Raw genomic sequence first — 25,522 nt, 5'->3', positions numbered from 1 at the left:
AAGCTAGCACTTTTAAACATTCGCTCACTAAAAAATAAATCATTTCTAATCAATGACTTTATAACCACAAACAATTTGGATGATATGTTTCTAAACGAAACTTGGCTAGAAGACAGCTGCAGAGCAACAGTCCTCAATGAAGCAGCTCCTCCTAACTTTACTTTCATGAGTGTCTGCAGGACTGTTAGGAAAGGTGGAGGTGTAGCTGCTCTATTTAAAGATGGCTATCAGTGCAAGCAAGTATCATTTGGTCAGTACTTGTCTTCTGAATATCTAGGGATTGTGCTGAAAGGTGCTCCATGCATTCTGTTTATCATTATTTACAGGCCTCCAAAATACTCTCTAGCCTTTGTTGAAGAGTTCACAGAAATGTTATCAATGATTTTCTCAGAGTTTGACTGTTTTGCTATTGCAGGGGATTTTAAAATTCACAGACAATGCAGAAAACAAAACTACAAAAGAAAAGATAACAGTTCTAAACACTTTGGACGTGATTCAACATGTGCATGGACCCACACACAAAGATGGACACACTAGATTTAATCATCAGTAGGGGTGTAAACATTTCATCCATTGTTATTAAGGATGTAGCACTATCTGATCACTTCTGTATTTTCTTTGATATTTTGATCTCTGCTACAACTGAATCTAGATCGGTGTCTGTCAGAAGGAGATGCATAAATGAGTACAAAAGTGTACTATTTATGGAGGCTATATCTTCAACACCAAACATTTCTGCAGACTCTGTTGATATTCTCCTTGATTCCTTCAGGATCAACAGCAGTTCAGACTATGAAAAGACAATGCAGAAAAGCCGAGCGGATGTGGTGGAATACAAAACTTGAAATTCACTATAACATCTATAAAGACATCCTTCATGCTTTTAATGTGAAACTAGCCACAGCTAGACAGAATTTCTTCTCAAACCTTATAAACAGTAACTTAAACAACACTCATACTCTTTTTGCCACTGTTGAGAGACTGACAAATCCCCCAAGTCAGATTCCCAGTGAAATGCTCACAGACAGCAAACGCAACGATTTTGCTTCCTTCTTTTCTGAGAAGATCATCAATATCAGGAAGGCGATTAGCACATCCTCTCTCTTCCCTCTGGGACATTTCCAAACTCCTTAAAAACTGCAGTTGTTAAGCCCCTCCTGATGAAATTAATAGTTGGATGTGCCAGAACTTTCTTCAGTTAAACAAGGAAAAAACTGAAGTCATTGCATTTGGAAACGAAGATGAAGTTTTCAAGGTGAATGCATACCTTGACTCTAGAGGTCAAACAACTAAAAATCAAGTCAGGAATCTTGGTGTGATTCTGGAGACAGACCTTAGTATCAGTAGTCAAGTCAAAGCAGTAACTAAATCAGCATACTATCATTTAAAAAACATTGCAAGAATTATAGGTTTTGTTTGCAGCCAAGACTTGGAGAAACTTGTTCATGCCTTCATCACCAGCAGGGTGGACTATTGTAATGGGCTCCTCACCAACCTTCCCAAAAAGACCATTAGACAGCTTCCAGTTACATTTAGGATTGATCTTAAAGTACTTTTACTCATATATAAGTCACTAAATGACCTAGGACCAACATATATTTCAGATATGTTCACTGAATATAAACTGAATATAAACAGAGCACTCAGATCACTTGGATCAAGTCAGTTAGAAATACCAAGTGTTCACACAAAACAAAGGGAGTCCGCCTTTAGTTACTATGCCGCCCGCAGTTGGAATCGGCTTCCAGAAGAGATCAGATGTGCTAAAACACTAGTCACATCTAGACTTAAAACTCATCTGTTTAGCTTAAAATTGCTTGTTTTATTCTTGTTATTTTGTTTCTTCTTTTATGTAAAGCACTTTGAATTACCATTGTGTACGAAATGTGCTATATAAATAAACTTGCCTTGCCTTGCCTAATTCGGCCAACAAAATATCAACAATAATTATAACATAGGCTAATTATTGTTATAGATTGAAACAAAAGTGCTTCAGCCAGGATAAAGAATATGAGAAGTACGGAGCCCGGGACGTCACCTGTAGGAGAAAAAAAATAAATCCGTGGCGACTGTTTTGCAATCCGTCCCCTAAGTTTATAAACCATACTCACAAATTCATAAACTGTTCCCTCTGTTTAATAAATCGCGCCCACGGATTAACAAACTGTGCCCACAAATTTTTAATATGTGCGCTCAGATTTGGTAAACCGCACCCTCGGTTTTTGAAGGCAGAAATATTTATAAGCGATGCAAAAGGCATTAACATTACCATAGTAAACATGTTAAATATGACCACTTAAAGAAATCAGAAGTCAGCTTCTTATTTTCTATCACAATCGTGTATTTATTTAGTAACTTATATTATCTGTCATAAGTCTCGTCTCGAGAGTTTAGCTCCACGTAGCCTATCATAAAATATAATAATTGTTTTTGTTCGGAAGGTTTTATAAAAATAGAGATATTATTATTTATCCTAAATGTGACGTATGTGACTACAAATAAACAGAAACAGACTTGACTGAATAAGCAGGCTATTTTCATAAGGTATTAAAAATAAATAAATTAAATAGAAATACATTTATTTCTGTGTGACTAATTTTGAGTCCTGATAAATTAATTAATTATGATCAATGTATCACTTATTCTATAGGTTTCTGGTTCCACGCGTTTTATTCTCCAGGTTTCTGGTTCCTTGTGTTTACTTTTGCAGTTTTCTGGTTCCTTGTGTTTTATTCTCCAGGTTTCTGGTTCCTCAAGTTTTACTTTATAGGTTTCTGGTTCCTCATGTTTTATCGCCTGGTTTCTGGTTCCTCGTGTTTACTTTTGCAGTTTTCTGGTTCCTCGTGTGTTATTCTCACGGTTTCTGGTTCCTTTTGTTTTATTCTCCAGGTTTCTGGTTCCTCGTTTTTTATTCTCCACTCTTCTGGTTCGTTGTGTTCTCTTCACTGCTTCAGATCTTATTAATGACTGTGAGGATGAGAATATTACAGGTAGGCCTTTTAACTGACGTGACTCATAAACTGTATTTTTCTCTTAAAATAAAAATTTCTAACTGTTTGTATTAAGGCAGCATCCCGTCCTAACAACAACAGAGAGCGCGGTGAAACGAAACTTCCTCCTCTGAGGTTTAATGGTGTTTGGCAAATTAACAAATGTGTTTAGTGCCACCCGCTGGACTGGAGAGTGAACAGATGCAGCAAACACAGGACGTTGCCATTTGGGGCAAGCGCTAAACGTAAGTGAGGATTCCTATGCCCTACTCCCTTTGAAGAGCCCTTTAAGTGAGAGGGAAATAATATGATGGATATTACTTAATGTGTCTAAAGGTGTGCGGTTTTTTTTTTTAAAGCCGATCTGCACACATACATTAAAAATAACTTAAAATGATAGACTCATATTTGATAAGCATCAACATTCTTTATGTTGTGAGGATTAGAGGAGAAAAACAATTGATTTTATTAGTCAGATATTTGATTGAAAATGGAAATTTTCCAATGGAAAATGGAAATTAAGATAAATGAAAACACATGATAATGATAAGATGTAACCTTATGAAAGAATTAACAAAATCCAAAATATTAAACAGGTTTAGCGTGTCTAAACTACAGCCTTGTGTTATGTGTCCACCAGGAACTCAAACAGTTGAATGAAAGGTAATGTGAATTACAAAATTGCTATTTTTGCAGTGTCTAACATCAGATTCTGTGATGAAGAGAATAAAGAGGATTTTGCTTGATCCCCTCCAATTTTACAAGAAGCTGTGTGACCTAATTCAAAGCAATAACTTTATGATAAAGATATTTTTATTTAATGCTTGAAGAAATGTAAAATCCAAAATTATATTAATGCACAGAGTTAATCCTTTTTCATCTTACATATGATTGCTATTTTTTTTTTATTAATTAAACAGTAGATAAAACAAGCTATGTTTTTATAATAATGATTAGGCATCCAGGCAGATAATTTAAGTAATTTTCAGTTATTTCGGTGGAAACGCGGCATTTGTTATCCATCATGATAAATCGTTATTTTAAGCTTGAAGCTGATGCATTATCATAATGGCTTGCCTGTGAGATGATTTTACAGATATGTGTGTGCGTCCTCAGTGCAAAAAACACATTTACATATCATTATCTGTAGATGTCACAAATTCACGCAAGCCTCTCATGTGTTTTTATTCCCCTGAATCTCTTGTCACAGTGTGAACACAAAGTTTCTCTCCAGTGTGGATCCTCTCATGTGTTTTCAGATGTGTCGAATCACTGAATCTACCCAGCTGGCAACGTTGAAACAACATCAGGTACCATGGTTGAATCAACGTTGAATTACCTTTCGATTTTGCAAATTGGATCAACGTTGAAATCACGACGTGGATTCACCGTTGAAATCGCAACGCTGTTTCACCGTCTTACCTGCATTATGGGTGAATTAGGGTCGTGCTGCAGACCTGGGATGAAAGCTGAATGAGGTGTTGATTTTTAAAAGTTAATCAACGTTGATAACACGACGTTGTTTCCCCGTCGTACCTTGCACCGTGTATAAATACACCTAGATCCTAGTTTGCATTTAGATCAACACGGTACATGCAAGGCTAAAAATCTAATGACTAGCAGCAATGGCTTTACAATCAACTTCAATAAACTACCACATGCTCAAAATTGTCAAACAGCAGTTTAATTTTGGAAACACACAATATGACTTGTTATGTGCTGCTATCTTCTGGGCCTGCAGGCTGTCAGTGTTGTCTGCTGCCTTTTCTACTCTCTCCCTTCCACGCTCATGGGTTTGGTACTCTGTGTTTAAGTTGTTTCTGCAACTTGGATGGATGATACTTAGCTTCCATTACAAATAGGTCATTGCCCTGCACCTTGCGATAAAGAGCCTCTTTCTTTAATTCCTGTGCCCTTGGTTCATTAACTTTTTAGCCTGGTTCCTTGTGTTTCCAACTCTGAAACTTTGTAAGCTCTTCAGTCTTGCCCTTGAACTTGGATTTTGCTTTGTCACAGAAAACACTGATTGTGAAACAAGAAGGAACATCTTCTTGGAGCTCCTTCAGATTGAAATAACAGTGATTTGACATGGAGGAGAGAGTCCCTTTTCAATGATAATGATTCACCAGATGTAGAAGCCTTTGACACTTGTAAACTATCTACACTCACCTAAAGGATTATTAGGTTCACCTGTTCAATTTCTCATTAATGCAATTATCTAATCAACTAATCAGTTGCTTCAATGTATTTATGGGTGTGGTCCTGGTCAAGACAATCTCCTGAACTCCAAACTGAACGTCTGAATAGGAAAGAAAGGTGATTTAAGCAATTTTGAGCATGGCATGGTTGTTGGTGCCAGACAGGGACACAGCTGATGAAAAGGCGGAGACGTCACATTCAGGCGACGGTGGATTGTTTGGACGGAGCGAACGCAGATTGCAATCGAACTGTATCGTGAGTGTAGCAATGGGATATAGTTCAGATGGTAGCGATGATGGATTTCCTTCAGATATGGAGGTTAGCCAAACAAAAAAGGCAAGGAAAAAATCTTGGTCTGAAGCGAGTAGTGGAGGAGAGAATACTCCAAGACAAGTTAACAAAAAGATTAAAGCCAAACCTAAGGGAAGTAGTAGGCCTGATGATGACAAGCAGGAAGAGTGGAAAGTTATTATTACGCTTAGTAATGATAAAGGTCACTTTCACCCAGTTCATGTGACTAAAGCAATTGAGAAGGATATGGGGAAAATTAAATATGCTAAACTACTTAATAACAGAAGAATTCTAATTTCAGCAGTAAATAAGAAGCAGCAGGAAATGATTTTGAAAATGAGCAACCTTGGTGGTGGAAATATTAAAGTGCATGTACCCGGAACGACAGCAAAGCTAAGAGGAGTGATTACAAATGTTCCTTTGGAAATGTCCGTGGAGGATGTGAAGAGTGAGATAAAAAGTGGGAATGTACTAGAGGTGAAAAGACTTCAAAATAATAAAAATGGTGTTAAATCAGATAGTCTATCTGTAATGATTATTTTTGAAAAATCTTTGCCTTGTGAAGTTCAAATAGGGTGGATCAATTACAAAGTTAGGGAGTATATTCCCCAACCGTTAAGGTGCTTTATGTGCCAGAGAATGGGACATACAGTACAACAATGTAAATGGAGACAAAGATGTGCGAAGTGTGGAGGAGAACATGAATATGGTAAATGTAATAAGGATACCAAGCTACAATGTTGCAACTGTGGAGGTGAGCATAGTGCTGCATATGCTGGATGTGTGGTCCAGAAACAAGCTAAAGAAGTACAGAGGTACAAGGTTGTGAATAAGGTGTCATATGCAGAGGCTATTAAAAATATGGGCAAATATGAAACCAAGGAAAATAAACCAACAAAATGTCATGAAAATCTGAATGAAAGTGCAATGCATGGAGCAGGCCTACCCCAGAGGTTAGGCAAAAGGAGATTTCAGCCAGGACCAGTAGACACTATACCAGCAACCACACAGCAACCATGTAAGCATAAGTGTATAGTGGAGGAGAACACATTGATGGTGGAAAAAAAGAGCTTTATAGCTTTTATATGTAAAGTGGTGAATGTTGCAACACGACAAGAAAGGAAAAGTGACAGGATCAAGACAGTGGTAGAAGCTGCAGAGGAGTTTTTAGGTATTAAAGATTTAAAAGCTGAAGAAATACATGGCATGCTAAGTACTAATAATGATGGAGGGTCTCAGAGTATTATATAAGTTTATAATGGTATTCCACCTTTTGCAATGGAATGCTAGGAGTCTGATTGCAAACGGACAAGAATTTAAAAAATTTGTAGTAGAGTCTGAAGTCAAATTTGATATTGTTTGTATTCAAGAAACTTGGCTACGACCTCACCTTGATTTTATTTTACCTGGTTATGAGTCTGTTAGGTTTGATAGAGATGGAAATCAGGGTGGAGGATGTGCAACATTTGTAAGGGATGGGATACCATTTAGAAGAATAGAAACTACAACAGAAATAGAATGTGTAATTATTGAAATTTATAAAACAGATGGACACTTAGTAGTAATCAACTTATATAACCCTTGTAAATCATCAAGCCAAGAAACCTTAGAAGAAATAATGAGACAAGGAAATGGGAAAGAAATATGGTGTGGAGACTTCAATGCACATAATAGTCTTTGGGGAAGTAAGCATACTGATAGAAATGGAGAAGCAGTGGAAGAACTGATGGATGTTAGGCAATTAGTATGTTTAAATAATGGAAATGGCACAAGAATTGACATACGTACTAACACAATGTCATGTATTGACCTCACGCTTGTTTCTAATAATATGGCAAACTCTTGTGAATGGAAGGTAAAGGAAAGTACAAGTATTGGAAGTGATCATTTTCCAATTCTTTGCTCTATAAATATTGAAATAGATCTCCAAGAAAGGCCTAATCATAAGAAGTGGGACTTTGCTAAAGCTGATTGGGTAAAATTTAAAGAAATTTGTTGTACTTCAGCAGAGACAATTTCAATGCAGGGTGATATTGAGGAATGTGCATCTGAAGTTACACATTTAATATTGAATGCAGCATTAAAAAGCATACCATATAAGGTAGTTGGGGGGAAAAGAAAAATGGTCCCATGGTGGAATGATACATGTACAAAAGCTATTAAAGAACGAAATAGGGCAATGAGAATGTTAAGGAATAACCTGAATCAAGATAATTTAATTAATTATCAGAAGAAAAAGGCTCAGGCAAGAAGAATAATTAAGAAGAGTAAACAAAATGCATGGAGGAGCTATTGTTCTACTATAGGGAGTGAAGTAAAAATAGGAGAGGTGTGGTCAATGCTAAAGAAAATGAGTGGGAAAAAAATGTATGCTAAAATACCAGTATTAGAGGATGATGGAATACTGGCAATAACAGATAAAGAAAAGGCAACTATGTTGGGAAAGAAGTTTGCCAGTGTGCATAGTGGTGACCATTTAGATGATATCCATAGACTACATAAAGAGAAGGTTCTTAAGGAAAATAGGGATGTGTATATTAAAAAAGATAATGAGGAAAGTACTATGGATGCAGAAATGAATATGAATGAACTAGTGATAGTATTAAATGGTATTAGGAATACTGCTACAGGAGAAGATCAACTGAGTTATGTTATGTTCCAGAAACTACCTGAAAAAGTATTACAGATAATATTACAATTATTTAACAAGATATGGGAAGAAGGTAAAATACCCAAAAGCTGGAAGAGTGCGTTAATATTGCCATTTAATAAACCTGGGAAAAATTCTAATAATGCTGGTAACTATAGACCTATCGCCCTAACATCACATCTATGCAAGTGGATGGAGAAGATACTAGTTAGAAGACTTAACTACACCCTTGAACACAGAGGATTATTTGCACCATATCAAAGTGGGTTCAGAAAAGGGCGTTCCACAATGGATGCGGTTGTGAAAGTAAGCAACGAGATAGAGAAAACATTTAAAATGAAAGAAATAATGAGTATTGTATTCTTTGATATTGAAAAAGCTTATGATTCCATGTGGAGGGAGGGGTTACTAATTAAAATGAATAAAATGGGAATTAGAGGTAAGTTATATAACTGGGTATTAGAATTTCTGTCAGAAAGAAGATTTAGAGTCAAAGTGGGAGCAGACGTATCTGAGGAATTTGAAATTGTTAATGGAATTCCACAAGGCAGTGTTATTAGTCCAGTTTTATTTAATGTTATGATCAATGATATTTTTATGAATCTAGATAGAAGGATTGGGTCAGCTCTGTATGCAGATGATGGGGCCATATGGGTAAGAGGACGAGATGCCATAAGGGTGAGAAGTAAAATCAAGGAAGCAATAGGAGAGGTAGAACAATGGTCGTATAATTGGGGATTTAAGCTTTCTACAAGTAAGTCTTGTCATATGATATTTACCAGGAAGAAAGGGATAGATAAACAGAAGCTACAGTTATATGGCCACAATATGGAAACAGTAGATCATTTTAAATATCTTGGTATTTGGTTAGATCAAAAGGGAACATGGAAAACACACATTGAAAAGGTGGAATCAAAATGCAAGAAAGTCATAAATTTAATGAGAGCGGTAGTGGGGAAAGATTGGGGAGCAAATAAACAATCATTAATGTATATTTATAGGGCTCTAATGAGGGCAACAATTGATTATGGATGTTATGTTTATGGAGCAACAGCTAAAACCCATTTATTGAAGTTAGATAGAGTTAGTAATAAAGCATTGAGGATCTGTGCAGGTGTAATGAGATCAACACCAATTAAAGCAATACAGGTTGAGTTAGGAGAAGTGCCCTCAGACCTGAGAAGAGATAAAATCATGCTTACATACTGGAGTCGCTTAAGTGGATGTGGGTTTGAGAACCATGCTAAGAGCATTATTCAGGAATGTTGGGAGTATAGTTCTTTTAAAGGTAATGGTTTTGGATGGGTAATAAAGACTAAGTCAGAGGAATATAGAGTAAATAATATATGGTTTAACTCCCCTACACCTATCAGTAATATACCTATTTGGTTATTTCCAAGAACTGAGATAGACTTAAATATATTGGAATTAAAAAATGAATGGGAAGAGAGTAGGAAAGGACATTTGGCAAGTCAGTACATAAGGAACAAATATTACAGTTATTTAGATATGTATACAGACGGATCTAAAGATGAAGAGGACAAGGTAGGAATAGGAATATATATACCAACAATGAATATAAGCATTGGGAAAAGATTACCCGATCAGGCATCAGTGTACACGGCAGAGATGATGGCGATTATTGTAGGACTGCAGTGGGTTGAGGAAGTAAAACCAGACAGAGTGGTGTGTTGTGTTGACTCTGTAGCAGCTCTTTATAGTATTCAAAATATGAAATCTAATAGAGAAGATCTAATGCTAGAAATTCAACAAAGTTTATTTAGATTACAGAGACTACGGATAGATGTGAGATTCTGCTGGGTACCTGCCCACACAGGTGTACAAGGGAATGAGGGAGCAGACAATATAGCAAAAAAATCAACTAAGATGAATAATGTCATAAATATACCTCTTGGAAAAGGAGAAGCTAAGGCGATAATTAAAAAAGAAATGTTAAAGAAATGGCAGGATAGGTGGGATGTGGATAAAAGTGGAAGGAAATATTACAGCTTGCAAAAATCTATTAATGCTCAGGGTGTGAATAGAAGTAACAGAAGAGAGGAGAGTGTTTTAACCAGGCTAAGGTTTGATCACACAGGGTTAAATAAAACACTGTTTTTAATGGGCAAAAGTCCATCAGATGAATGTTTGGAATGTAGGTCCAAGGAAGATGTAGAACATGTATTGCTATATTGTAATAAATATAGAGATGAGAGGATGAGGCTAAAACAAAAGATCAGTCAGACAGGAAGGAAGTGGAACCTTGAAGGTTTATTAGGCACAACAGGAGATGGGGTAAAGGATACACAGAAAGCAGTTATACAATATCTAAAAAATATAGGGATATACAATAGGATGTAGAATTTTTATTTGGTTTTTTTTTTTTTTTTTTTTTTTTTTTTGATATAAAGTAGTACCAATGGATATAGCTCATGTTACATACTCTGATACAGTAGGTGGCGGTATGCACCTTTAAAAGTCATGGTTGCAATCTGCCAAAAAATGAAAAGAAGAAGAAGAAGAGGTGCCAGACAGGCCGGTCTAAATATTTCACAATCTGCTCAGTTACTTGGATTTTCATGGGCAACCATTTCTAGGGTTTACAAAGAATGGTGTGAAAAGGGAAAAACATCCTGTATGTGGCAGTCCTGTGGATGAAAATGCAATGTTGATGCTAGAGGTCAGAGGAAAATGGGCCAACTGATTCAAGCTGATAGAAGAGCAACTTTGACTGAAATAACCACTCGTTACAACCGAGGTATGCAGCAAAGCATTTGTGAAGCCACAGCATGCACAACCTTGAGGCGGATGGGCTACAACAGCAGAAGACCCCACCGGGTACCACTCATCTCCACTACAAATAGGAAAAAGAGACTACAATTTGCATGAGCTCACCAAAATTGGACCGTTGAAGACTGGAAAAAGGTTGCCTGGTCTGATGAGTCTCGATTTCTGTTGAGACATTCAGATTGTAGAGTCAGAATTTGGTGTAAACCGAATGAGAACATGGATCCATCATGCCTTGTTACCACTAGGCTGGCTGGTGGTGGTGGTGTAATAGTGTGGGGGGATGTTTTCTTGGCACACTTTTTAGGTCCCTTAGTGCTAATTGGGCATTGTTTAAATGCCACGGCCTACTTGAGCATTGTTTCTGACCATGTCCATCCCTTTATGACCACCATGTACCCATCCTCCGATGGCTACTTCCAGCAGGATAATGCACCATGTCACAAAGCTCGAATCATTTCAAATTGGTTTCTTGAACATGACAATGAGTTCACTGTACTAAAATGGCCCCCACAGTCACCAGATCTCAACCCAATAGAGCATCTTTGGAATGTGGTGGAACGGGAGCTTTGTTCCCTGGATGTGCATCCCACAAATCTCCATCAACTGCAAGATGCTATCCTATCAATATGGGCCAACATTTCTAAAGAATGCTTTCAGCACCTTGTTGAATCAATGCCACGTATAATTAAGGCAGTTTTGAACGCGAAAATGGGGTCAAACACAGTGTTAATATCGTGTTCCTAATAATCCTTTAGGTGAGTGTATTTTCCCTGTAAAGCTTTTATAGCAGTATTGGTGATAGCCAATTGTATCCAAAGACAAGTTCTCAAATTTCAATGGAACCTGTTGACAAATATCCCTCATGTGGTATGGTGAACTGATGTCTTTACAGAGTCTCATATCTCATATACTGTGTAGATATGCTCACTTCTTGCTTGCCCTCCCCACCTGCATGTGTTGAGTGTTGTAAAATTACCATACTCAGAAAAGAGTTGAGACATGTAAAATACTTGTTAGGGAACGAATCCTCTTTGGAGGCACTTCAGCTGTGTTACAATGTTTAATTTTCCCCTTGGTAATGAAGGAGTGGATGCCGAGTTGCAATATCCTTCATACTGATATTCTGTATTTCTTTTCCTCAAGAGTAATGTCCACATATTATGTGTGTGTATCCAACCGTAATGATAAGACACTTGCCAGTGCTAGAAAGCCTTGAATTTTAGATAAGTTCTCTATGTATTTGTGTTAGTATCTTTCTGTACAGGGAGAAGCTCAGACAGTCCCAGGACAAACGATCAACTGCCAGTGTCCAGCATATCAGATATACGTCTTTGGTTCCAAAACCTAGATAAAACTCTCCAATCAGAATTTTGTTGACTCATGTATTGACGCAATTAGTATCCTCTGTCAGGGTATAACTGTGGTTGATTATGAGTTGTACGGGGGCGGCCTGCGAACTCCTTCGAGAGTGTTGAAGCTGACTTCTGCTGATGAAATTGCAAACTATTTTCTTCAAGTAAAATTATTATTATTAATTGAACTCATCTCTGACTCCTGGTCTTCATTGCGACATATCTGGTCCTTGGGTTTTAACTGTAAATTCCCCTACAGTAAGTATGTATGAAGTATTGAGCCTGAAAAAAAAAAAAAAAAAAACTTTAGCTAGTAGATACCAACTAAGCTACCAACACTGCTAGTCAAGAATACAGATTTGATTTCCGAAAGCCTGTGATTATAGTAAAAACTGTTGAAAAATCACTTTAAGTTACGACTACAAAGGTATATCTTAATTATAGTTTCAAATACTTACTGAAATTTTTCCAAAAGAGAGAGCAGTGGGAGATGGCGATCTGCCGGTATGAACCGACGACCACCAACTTCAAAGCCCCAAAAATCTAAAACTTGCAGTTTATGCTCAGTCAGCTTTTTGGACCATATTGGATTTTTTTCTGTAGTTTTTTTTATTTATTTTATTTATTTAAGCTAATTTGCTTTGTTTTGTTAACTTCATAATTGTATAATTCATTGTAATATATTAAAATCCATTTCTGATACTAATACGTTCGTTTAATAATTCCTGAATAACTTTGTTCATAAAGAAATAAGCCATTTTTGTGTTTGATCAGTTACCTGTGTTGTCAGTGCGCAGCAGACACACCCACCAACACAATTTAAATATATCGCTTATCCTGTCCCAAAAGACCGTAAACACTGCAGATAACATCTGAAGTAAACATTACTTTATTACACATAACATAAAAACGAGTCCCGTTTGACTGATCAGCTTCTAATCTAGTTATTTTAGGACAGCGGTTTGAGGGCAATTCTTAGACTATGGGCACTTTCATGTCCTTTGATCATATTTTATAAAAAACATTTAATTTTGAAAAATTCACACTTGCCTAGTTAAATTTACAATGAAAGTACTTTAGGAACTTTTTACCAGTAGTCTGTAATTATTTTTTCACCTTTTTAAACATCATTATACATGCAAATATTGCTGTTTTGTGCTTGTCCCACATCCAGACTTCTGATCTTCAATAATGAAAAAGAAGTGTAAAAAAATGATTCATCCATTTTTTTTTATATGATTGAATAAAGTATTAGTAAAATAATCAAAACATAATTGAGGATTTTAAGGTCAGACTATGGAAGCATATGGGTAGCATTATTCAATTTGGGGTGTAATATGCAAAATGAAAATGCAATATGTAAAATGGCAATGCATTTCTGTATTTACATTTACATTTTCCAATACATTTGTGCAACGTTTGGTGCAAAATGAAAATGAAAATTAAATTACATTACAGAATTTTCGTTTGCCATTTCCTACACCAGTTTTAATATGTAAAATGAATATTAATTTTAACGCTTTATAAGTTGCAAAATTAAAATGAAAATGTATTACAGAAATGATTAGATATGTCTAACATGTTCAAGCAAAAACTGTGGCAAAATGATCATTTAAATGCTATTTTTCTTAAATGCATTAACACTCACAGTCAAGACACTTGCGATTGCATTTTCATTCAATGAATGTAGCAAAATTCAATGTGCACATTGAAAATGCATTCCGAGCCCCCTCCAGCCATGTCAATCACTGCGTGAACAAGGCGGGGCTTACAGAAGGTCAGAGACTCACATCTCAAGAAGATGATTCAAGTGAGAGAACATGGACAAGACAATGGTCCTTGTACGTTTTGATCATTTCGGTTTATGGCTTCAATATTTCATTCGCACTTGTGGGCGGAGCTGAAACGCTGCTTTCATCCTATTGGTCGATTCGCTCTGCTTTCAGCTCGGTCTTTTTATTCTTTCAGGCAAAATAAGAGTCAGTGTGAGTGAAGCACTGTAATGTCTGAAACCACCGCTCACTGTTAATTAGCATAATATTTGAATCAGATATAGCTGGGCACATAATTCGTGCTGCTGAGACCTGCAAATTATTTCTAGGTTGTAGTATTGTATGAATATTGTCCCACTGATAAATACAGTGCAAATAGTTCTGTCTCTTTGGATAAAAGTGAAGTGGAAATAAAAATCAATAATAGACTGAACAGTTCCATGTTTTAAGTCATAAGGCACTATGTGTGTGTGTGACATTAATAAATAATTGTAAAAATTAATATAGTTAAATTTCTAAATAAAAATAGTAAAATTAGCTCTATGCTGCTCAGTGCTCCTGTAGCCTACCTCAGAGCGCCCTCTCGCGGCTGTAGTCGGTAATGTTTTCTCTTGGTCCTGAATAAATGCGACTTATAGTCCAGTGTGACTTATATATGTTTTTTCCCTCGTCATGACGTATTTTTGGACTGATGCAACTAGTTAACATTATTATTATTATTTATTATGAGAGTAGACTAAATGACACAGACTAGAACTTAAATGTTTCACCCAATTCAGCTCAGATCTTCAGACTCGTCCGACTCGTGTTGCTTGTATAACTGGCCAGACTTACCTTCCCAAAAAATCCTATTTCATTTTATTTCATAAATTTAACTATATTTATTTCCACTTCACTGTTATCCAAGGAGACAGAACTATTTGCACTGTATTTATCAGTGGGACAATATTCACACAGTAATTTAGCGGGTTCTCTTGCAGGTCTCAGCAGCACAAATTATGTGCCCAGCTACTATATCTGATTCAAATAGTATGCTAATTAACAGTGAGCGGTGGTTTCAGACATTACAGTGCTTCACTCGCACTGACTCTTATTCTGCCTTAAAGAATAAAAAGACCTAGCTGAAAGCGGAGCGATTCGACCAATCAGATGAAAGCAGCGTTTCAGCTCCGCCCACAAGTGCGAATGACATATTGAAGCCATAAACCGAAATGATCAAAACGTACACAGGCCACTGTCTTGTCCGTGTTCTCTCACTTGAGTCTCTTGACCTTCTGTAAGCCCCGCCTTGTTCACGCAGTGATTGACATGGCGCAAGGGGGCGGAGAGGTGATTGGTTCGGAATGCATTTTCAATGTGCACATTGAATTTTGCTACATTCATTGCGGGACATTGAATGAAAATGCAATCGTAAGTGTCTTGACTGTGAGTGTTAATGCATTTAAGAAAAATAGCATTTAAATTATCATTTTGCCACAGTTTTTGCTTGAACGTGTTAGACATATCTAATCATATCTGTAATACATTTTAATTTTAATTTTGCAACTTATAAAGCGTTAAAATTAGTATTTATTTTACATATTAAAACTGGTGTATGAAATGGCAAATTAAACTTATGTAATTTAATTTTCATTTTGCACCAAACGTTGCACAAATGTATTGGAAAATGTAAATGTAAATACAGAAATGCATTGCCATTTTACATATTGCATTGTCATTTTGCATATTACATTCCAAATTGAATAATGCTACCCATATTCAGCCAACTATTAATGTGATTTTATATACAAAATGTAGTTGTCCCACAGTATTGCCGTCATTTCCACCACAATGCTGTAATGTCCTTTTAAAAAGTTTTTTTGAAAGATTGTTTGGGTAGTTTCTATGGATATTGACAATGACATCACAGCACATGTCTGACATGGAGGAGATTTTAAATTTCTTTAGCAACTTGGAGAAGAAAATTCAAGGTAAATATTGCTTGAAATGAAAATATTTTTATTGTATGTAATTTCCAAACATGGCGGAACATCAAATGAGTCTGTCAATAAATTGATTTTTTTAACACAAATATATTTATTTTGCATGCATGGAATGCTTGCTACCAATTCATAGCTAATCTGTAATACTAGCTTGGATTTTTTTACAAAATACTGTAGAATTGTCATTTCCACCACCGTCATTTCCACCACATTACCATCTTGGGTGGAAATGACATTAATGCTTACAAGGTGTAATTCATAGAATGAGTGGCTACATATGAATATTTTTTTATTGAAATGTACAACGCTTACGTTTTTATTCAAATATATATTTGTTGAAATTTCATTTTATCTATTTTTAAGATGCCGCAGAAGTCAACTGGAGAAAGGTCTCAGTGGTGCTGGGATCAATAGTTTTATTAGCCACTGAGAGATGATGTCATCTGGTACCAACCCATGGATATAATAGGCCTCATCCCTGAGCCCGTACAAGTGATAAAACGGCACAAGGAGATTATGGCCCAATCCCAATTCTATTTTATACCCCTTCCCTTATGGTTTAGTGATTTCTAATTATTGGGGGGATTAGTCCCCATCAATGTCTACGGCAGTTATTGCCCCTGATCAGACATATGCTGTGCCACTATCATGCAGTCTGTAATGATATGACCTTAGCAAATATTAGCAATTTTTTTGCAAACATTTCTTTGAGTAACATGATTGTTAATATGAACTCACAATTGAATGTAGCATAAATAAAATGATTATTCTTCATTATAATCTTTATTTATGCCAAAAAAGCTTACATTTATGTGTCTTTTGTTCGCTGTAGCAGCCATGTTGATGAGATAATTCATACCCCTTTGTTTGAAGTGTGGTCCCGAAAAATCTTCGTTTGAAGGGCTATCTGGCCCTTCCCCTTACCCCTACCCCTACCCCTCCAACCAAAAGAGAATCAAGACACCCCTACCCCTTCACGTGAACGTGCGTTAGCTGGGGTAGGAGAAAGGGGAAGGGCTAAGGGCAGGGATAGGCAACTCTGGTCCTGGAGGGCCACTGCAGATAGTGCTAGCTTCAGCCCTCATAAAAACTCACCTTGACTGTATCTATCTAGTAATCCAGAAAACACTAATTGCCTTGTTCAGGTGTGTTTAATTAGGGTTGGAGCTAAACTCTGCAGGACATTGGCCCTCCAGGACCGGAGTTCCCTATCCCTGGCTAAGGGGTAGAATTTGGATTGGGCCTAAGATGGAAGTTTGGAAAGAAATATGCAAGATTTGGATCACATCTCTCTCTCTCTCTCTCTCACACACACACACACACACACACACACACACACACACACACACACACTCCCTCTCTCATAAACTCTTTAACACATACTACCTCACTTTCATGCACATTATCTCTCACACACATACAGTCTGGTCACCATAATTGCCATAATAAAGCCTCCATGTTACTCTCTCTCTCTCTCTCTCATACACGCACAGCCCTCGTGAACTAGGTGCTTTACAGTTCATGTTATATGATAATTTATATGTTATAGTTTAAGGTATCTTTTAAATGTTCTCTTCAGAACAGTGTTCATCTAAGAGACCGATTAGAATTGTACAATACCAAACTAACTCACATACAACGTGTGCATGCTCAAGATGCTTATTAGTTCATTTTACAATGCATTGACATGACTAATAGACGGTGGGCCGAGGGGAGATTTCGTGTTTTCAAATGATCTGTGGCGAGGGATAACCCGGTTTTTTAGATATAACCGATACGCTTTTCAACAAAGCAAATAAAAATTGTTGCCACTCAAACACTTTGCACATTACTATAATATCGGTAATTTTCTCCAGGTTATTTTCCCGGCGAATAGAGCAAGCAGCTACGCGCGGGGTCCGACCTGGATGACGTATTTGTTGCCTTCAGCCAATAGCGTGCGTGGAAAGTGTCGGTGATGCGTTTGTGAACGCACTGGCGCGCTTCGCGCCCAGGATTTAAGATTGTACTATTTAAGATAAGAACTATTTTACCTAATTTTGTTACATATTCAGTTTGACACAAAATAATAATGTAGAGGTTACGTTATACATTTATATTTGTTTTTATTTTATGTAAACACCTTTTGTCATACGATATCCTGTCATTTCTTTGTAATCTTTAATAAATACACCCTTCTGATTTAACACATTTGACATAATGGTATTGCTTGGAAACAGCGTCATGAAAAAAATGAGACAGACAATACTTTTTTTCCCGCCCATGTTTACTTACTTTAAAAAAAAAAACATGAAGTGCTGTATGCATATATTTGAGGGAAGTGGTGGACCCACCAAGTTGGGAGAAATTTATTAAATCAGTGTTTCTGTGGAAAGACCTTGAGGGCATAGAAAGTATCATTGCAGAAGAGGCAGTACAGGCATACAAGTTGCAAAGCCAGGAACCTACAAACCAGTTAGTCAAACCAGCTAACACTGGCTACCACAGGGAGTGCTACAGTCATTTCACAAATATAACAAAGATAAAACGAGCACAAAGGAGAAGAGAGAAGGCAGTATCAGTTGAAGAAACTGCAAAGGAAGGTTGGTATTATATTGTATAGACGGGCAGTGCAGTATTGGACATACAGTACAGGTCAAAAGTTTGGAAACAGTACTATTTTTCATGGTTTTTTTTTTTTTTTAATGAGTTTCTTCCGCTCATCAAGCCTGCATTTACTTTATCTAAAATACAGAGAAAAAAAAATGTAAGATTGTGATTATATTATTACAATTAAAATTATTGATTTTCAATTTATTATACTTTAAATTATCATTTATTTTTGTGATGCAAAGCTGAATTTTTAGGATAATTATCACACAATCGTTTAGAAATCATTCTAATGATGTTTCATTATCAAAGTTGGAAACAGTTCTGCTTAATATTTTTTCAGAAAATGTGATACTTTTTTAGGATACTTTGAGGAATAAAAAGTAAAACAAAACAAAAAAACATAACTGCTACTGCTTTTTTTTTAAATAAAAATATTTTGTAACAACAATATACACTACTGGACAGTAATTTTTTTTCTTTTTTAAATAAAATCAATACTTTTATTCAGCAAGGATATGTTAAATTGATAAAAAGTGATAGTAAATAAGATTTATATTATTAGATTTTTTTTCTTTTTAATCTTTTATTCATCAAAAATATTAGACAGCAGAACTGTTTGCAACACTAAAAAAAAAAATCAGAATATTAGAATCATTTCTAAATGATCATGTGATAGACTGGATGTCACATGTGACACTGAAGAATGGAGTAATGATGCCATTTTTATTTTTATTTAATCACTAATATAATAAAAATAAATAAAAAACACCCTGCAAAAATTAACCCTTCCTATTATGGCCTCATTAACATCAAGGACGGACACCTGAAAGCTGTGAAACAGGTTTATTACCCGTGTTAAGGGAACAGGTGGAACCAATATACCCTGCTGAAAGTTACAAACCATTTTTCTTTAATAGGTGATGTGGGGAAGGGTGCAGAACCTAAATCAATTGTTTTGCACTTTTAGTGGTAGAGGCAGAGGATGGGGAGGCAACTCCAGTTAAAACACGGGCTCTGAGATCTTACGCCTGTGATTCCTGCACGTCCAAGCGGGCCCCACACCTGCTTCCAGTACAATGCATTATATGCAAACATGAGAAGTACAAGGTTCAGTCACACAGCAGGAAAAGGGTAAAAGAAAAGCTAACAGTGTGAAACACTCCATGCCGGGAAATTGCTACTCGCCGCTGAAGAGAAAAGGGACGAGTCTCTCCTTCTCCAGATCCAAGACAGGGACTTGGTGGCTAGTGAAGCACGGTATCACTTCACTTGCTATCGAGATTATACCCGGTATCTGACCACACACAAAATTGAGAGAACAGAAACAAACATATATGAAAATGGATACAAGCACTTCTGCAAAACAGTCATTGAGGAGAGGCTGTTAAAACAATGCGAAGTACTTCGACTGTCAAAGCTGAATTTGCTTTTCAAAAAATCTGTGGAAGAAACAGAGGGAGTGAACATTGCAGCTTATAAGTCACACTCACTAAAGTCAAGACTTCACAAGTCTTATCCCTTCTTGAAGTTCCTGAAGGCATCCACAACCTACCTTGTATATGTGGACAATCTGTCAGCTGACGAGATTGTGCATGAAGTTGCCTTCTCCTCTGCTTCCTCCTCATCTGAAGAAAGTGAAGGAGAAATGACAAGTCAAGGAAATATAGAAAACGCCACCAACACCACGGATGATTCTCGGGAGTTATATCACGCAGCAATGAGACTTAAAGAAATAATTCAAAATACATCAAAAATATACCCAAAGCTACCATGCCCTCCAACAGCAAGTGATCTCACACTGGAAAATGGCATGAGTGTAGTGCCTCACCAACTTTTTAACTTCATTGCATGGATATCAGGAATGTCATCACAACCGTCAGATGAACGTGTTGATGTCACTTCAGGGGACAACAGAAAGATAGTGTCCACTTGTCAGGACATTATTACCCTGGCAACCAGAGGAAGGTGGCTCATGCCTAAACAGTGCTCACTTGCAATGGCAGTTCGGCATATGACTGGCTCTGCACAGCTTATAGGGCTGTTAAATGGTCTGGGTCACTGCTCATCTAATTCCCAGGTCCTTGAGCATGATACTGCCCTTGCTCATCTACAAATGGAGAGGGGAGAAATATACATCCCTGAAAAAATCAGTGATGAAGTGCCTGTGACTCTTGTCTGGGACAATAATGACTTTGGAGAGGAGACTCTTTCAGGTAAAGGGACAACACATAACACCAATGGTATAATAATTCAGAGGGCCATAAATAGTTATACAGCATCCTTACCAGACACATTACCCAGACAGAGAACACGAGAGCGATCGGTTCATCCTCCTCCACTGAATCTTTCAACATACACAAGAGGAAAGCGGTCTGGTCCACAGAACTTTGCATTGAAGATTGATCTCCATCAGGACCAATACAGATATGCCCAAACTACCGGTAGAAGAATTGATGCTGCATTCTTTTTACTGAAAGTACCTGAGGCCCAGCACAAAATCCTTCCTGGATGGACAGGGTATAATATAATGTTGAAGGAAGACACAGTACTACCACCATCTACACATATTGGCTACCTCCCAGTGATTGACGCCAGTCCGACTGATCTCAACACTGTCCACACCATCCTGAGCCGCTCCATTGCCATTGCTGACAGCTTGAAACAAAAAGAAGTTGTTTTAGTTATGGATCAAGCCATATACGCCAAGGCCCAAGAGATCCGTTGGCAAACAGATTCTTACTCTGAGAGAATCGTAGTGAGGATGGGAGAATTCCACACAGCAATGGCGTATCTGTCATGCATAGGAAAGTTGTATGGTGATGCAGGCTTTCAGGACATCTTGATTGAGTCTGACCTGGTGGCCACAGGCTCAATCAATGGAGTGATCTCCGGCCATCACTACAACAGGAGCATACGGGCTCACAAACTCCTGATGGAAGCACTCCAGAAACTGCGATGGTGGGCATACTTGGACACACTCACACAAGAACAAAATGCAGTTGCTTTAAAAGTGGCAACAGATCTGCAGGAGTGTTTTCCCTCTGAAGAGTTCAAGGGCATGCTAACATCAGACACATTTCAGCAGTTACTGCAAAAAGTTACTGATGTGATGAACATTGTGGCCACTATCCAAAATATGGTTAACCCTTTTGACCCATTGCTGGATGGAGATTCTCTTTGTCACATCTCTTCTGGCCAACAGGCATCAGAAAATGTTGCCACAGACTTACTAGGGGCTAAACAAAGAGGTGTTAAGGCACTCACTGAATTCTGTGAAAAAAGGATAGTCCATGGCCAAGCATCATTTCATGACCCTATAAAGAAAATGAAAATAAAAACATTTAAAGACAATGGACAAAGCACAGTCACAAAAATTAGAGGAAAAGAAATTACCCTGACATCACATCGCAACTTGTTTGCAAGGCTAATTGTTGTGGGCGGGGTTAGGCAAATTAACATCAATGAAATGCTCACTTACAGTTTGGGTCCTTTTCCACAGTCAATTTCCAACTTTGATGGCTCTCTGGTCAAAACCAACAAAGCTAAGCTGATGCACATCTTGCTAGATCAGATCAACCCGCCTGCAACAGTGAGTGACATTCCTGATGGCTCAGTTTGGATTTGGGATGCTATGGCTCTGGTGCAACAACTAAAGCCACAGCCAACATTTGGGTTGTATGCTGATCATGTACTGAACACATTAGTTCACTCAGCTAAGGCAACAAGGTCAACAGAGCTTCATTTTGTATGTGACACATACAGCGACCTGAGCATCAAAAATGCTGAGCGTAGTCGGCGCGCAGAACAGGGCTACCAAAAAATCAAAATCTATGGAGATGACCAAAAAACCCCAAAGCAGTGGAAAAAATTTCTGGCATGTGGCCAAAATAAAGAAAACTTACTGGAGTATTTCTTCCAACATTGGAGCTTAACTGCAAAGAATATAATTGGCAATATAACCATCATTGTTGCACATGGAAGCAAGTGTGACGCCATTAAGATGAATGTGAGCAATACTGACCTTGAGATACTGGAACTCAAAGACCTAGAGACAAGTCAAGAGGAGGCAGACACCAGAATGATTCTGCATGCAGCCCATGCAGCCAAACACAGCCATGACCTGGTAATCAAGAGCCCAGACACCGATGTATTTGTGCTGGCTCTAGCTTTCTGCAGCCACATTGATGGCCACCTCCATTTCCATACAGCCAAGGGGAGAGACACACACATTACTGATATTACCAAGCTACATGCCCTTGTGATGCCCTTGTAGGTCTGCATGCCTTTTCTGGATGTGACACAGTGAGCGCTCTGCATAAGGTTGGAAAAGAAAAAGCATACAAAAAACTAAGTTCAAAAACAGAATACATCACCATGTTTAGAGAACTAGGAACAAGTTTCACCCCATCACCAGAACTATTTGAGGCTCTGGAAGCTTACACGTGTGATCTATATGATCAGAAGGACTGCCAAGATGTCAATATTGCAAGGGCCAACCTGTTCAAATCAGGTAAATGTTCTGAGAGAGACTTGCCTCCAAACAAAGACTCCTTGCATAAACACATCCAGCGGGCAAGCTATCAGGCTGCAGTACACAGGAGGTGTCTTGAGTGCATGCCAGACATTCCTCCTCCTGTAAATCATGGCTGGAAGATGGTAGGAGATTTCTACGGAGTAGACTGGATGACTCTTCCGCCAGCTCCAGAGGCCATACTGGAACTTGTGCACTGCTCATGTAAAAAAACTAATTGTGTTAAAGGTAGATGCACATGTAAACTGCATGAGCTGCCATGTACAAACCTCTGTCAGTGTTTAAACTGTGACAATAAGTCACTTGAAGATGACTTGGGCACATGTGTGTATGCATGTACACATGTGGGGAGATGTGTGTTTGCTACTCTTGCAGAAGTAAATCTGTATGACAGGTTTATGTACATTATAACTCTGCTTTGTTTGATAGTCTTATGTTTTTTGATAGTTATACTTATCTTGTTTGTTTTAAAATTAAAAATAAATGCAGTTTATGTTCTTTGATAGTGATAATCTTATTTCTAATACATACAGTTCTAACTAACGTTAGAGTTCTTAGCTCTCCGGTTTGAATATTGATTCGAATATTATGATACTGACTCTATAACCTTATGTCAGATGTAACTGGTAATTAAATGTCTTAAACATCAACAGGTTCATGTTCGCCTTGAGTTTTTGGAGAACGTTTGCAAAACGATCTGAGATAATTATCCACAAACATACAGTGGAGCTGTAGTCTATGCGAGTTGGACGAAGTGTCACCGTTAGAATGTAATGTTTACACCAAATCAAATATGTAATCGCATGATGCTAGTTACTGCCAGAACCGTTAAGTTAAATATGATAATCTCAACGGCTCTGGCTACTGCTAGTTCGCCAGCTGAAACGTTACCCTACTTAAAACGACACTAACGAGACGCTTACACACGTTTGAACAACACAGTGTACAAAACAAACATTTTATATAAATATATTCTAATTAAATTAATACTTACAATCACACAAAGAATCTCCTTGACGGTCAGTCACCGCTGGTGCTCGTGTCTGATAGCGGAATCATTCGTGTAACAGCTGTTCTAAATAAACTACATCTGATTGGATAGTAATATTCCCATGTCAGTATCTTGCCGCGCTATTGGCTCAACTAATATAGTAGGCAACCACGTTTGCCTGCATATTTACGGATCGTGCATTATGATTTCGGGGAAAATGTGCAATAAATTGGAGTGGCAACACTTTTCATATCGTTGAAAATAAAACAACCGTCCCAACTTTACAAATCCAGGTTCTCCCTCCATGGGGATCATTCATTTCGAAAAGTAAAGCAGATACGGACCCTCGGCCCACCGTCTATAACTTTTTAGGTGTTTTTTAAGTATTCCAAAATTCAAAACAGTGTTCATCTAACCAATTATAATGTTATAATTTTACAATTACAATTAATGCTTACAATTAATTGTCATTTCCACAACATCCAGTCATTTCCACCACCTCATAACTCTTTTAAAAAATATGTGCAAAATTCTAACCACTCATTAAAAATTTCTGCATAGTTTATGGGATAATGTTCCACTTAATGTAATAACGCAAGTAGTAATTTTCAGAAATGTATCTAACCAATGCAATATTATATTTCAGGTTGTGGTGGATGTAAGCTTTGCGTTTGGGCCTCATGACAATTAATTTACTTAATGCACAAATCTATCCCTTACGAAAAATAACCATGGTTTTATTATGGTAAAACTGTAGTAACCCATGGTTTTTTGGCGTGTTGACTACCATTTGTATAACCACAGATTTACTACAAATACCATGGTTAAACTATGGTTAATTTAGCAAAACCATGGTTAATTTGTGATTACCATGGTTTAACTATAGTAACCATGGTTTTTTGGTTTTATTTGTAGTAAAACCATGGTTAATTTTCATAAGGGATGGTAATTGTAATATAGGTAAAAATTGGTAAAACTATGTGTAACAGTGGTCTTACACTGTTAAGAAATTATGTATATCATATTAATTTTAAATAATAATCAAATATTTACATGTGATGGAAATGACATTTATTTAGTGCGGATAGGAAAATCTGTCAAAAAACACCAATTTGTCTTATAATGTTAGTGTGTTCTCTTATGGATTATTAAACTAGACTAGTTGTATTTAACTGTTAGATTGTGACAATTTTGATTTGAACACTTTTTTTCCCCTCAGGTTCACAAGGCCAAAAGTGCCTGTAGTTGAAGAACCACCCTTGAATGTAACTCAATGGTGATCTGCTGGTAGGGATTAGTAAAATGGCGGATCGAACACTTCCGGTGGCTTCACTGCCTGTTGGCAGTTTAGAATGCGATGAGCGATCCAGTTATATATATAG

General features: G+C 37.2%; 1 protein-coding gene across 2 annotated transcripts in view; it reads left to right on the top strand.

Annotated features, from left to right (window-relative positions):
- The window catches only part of LOC127953350 (zinc finger protein 271), a 408,540-nt gene that overhangs the window by 354,724 nt on the left and 28,294 nt on the right, over window positions 1-25,522 (top strand). The gene's annotated exons all lie outside the window — the stretch shown is intronic.

Source organism: Carassius gibelio, chromosome B3 (genome assembly GCF_023724105.1).
Source record: "Carassius gibelio isolate Cgi1373 ecotype wild population from Czech Republic chromosome B3, carGib1.2-hapl.c, whole genome shotgun sequence".
Classification (NCBI taxonomy): Eukaryota; Metazoa; Chordata; class Actinopteri; order Cypriniformes; family Cyprinidae; genus Carassius; species Carassius gibelio.
This window is presented reverse-complemented; position numbering and strand designations above follow the sequence as displayed.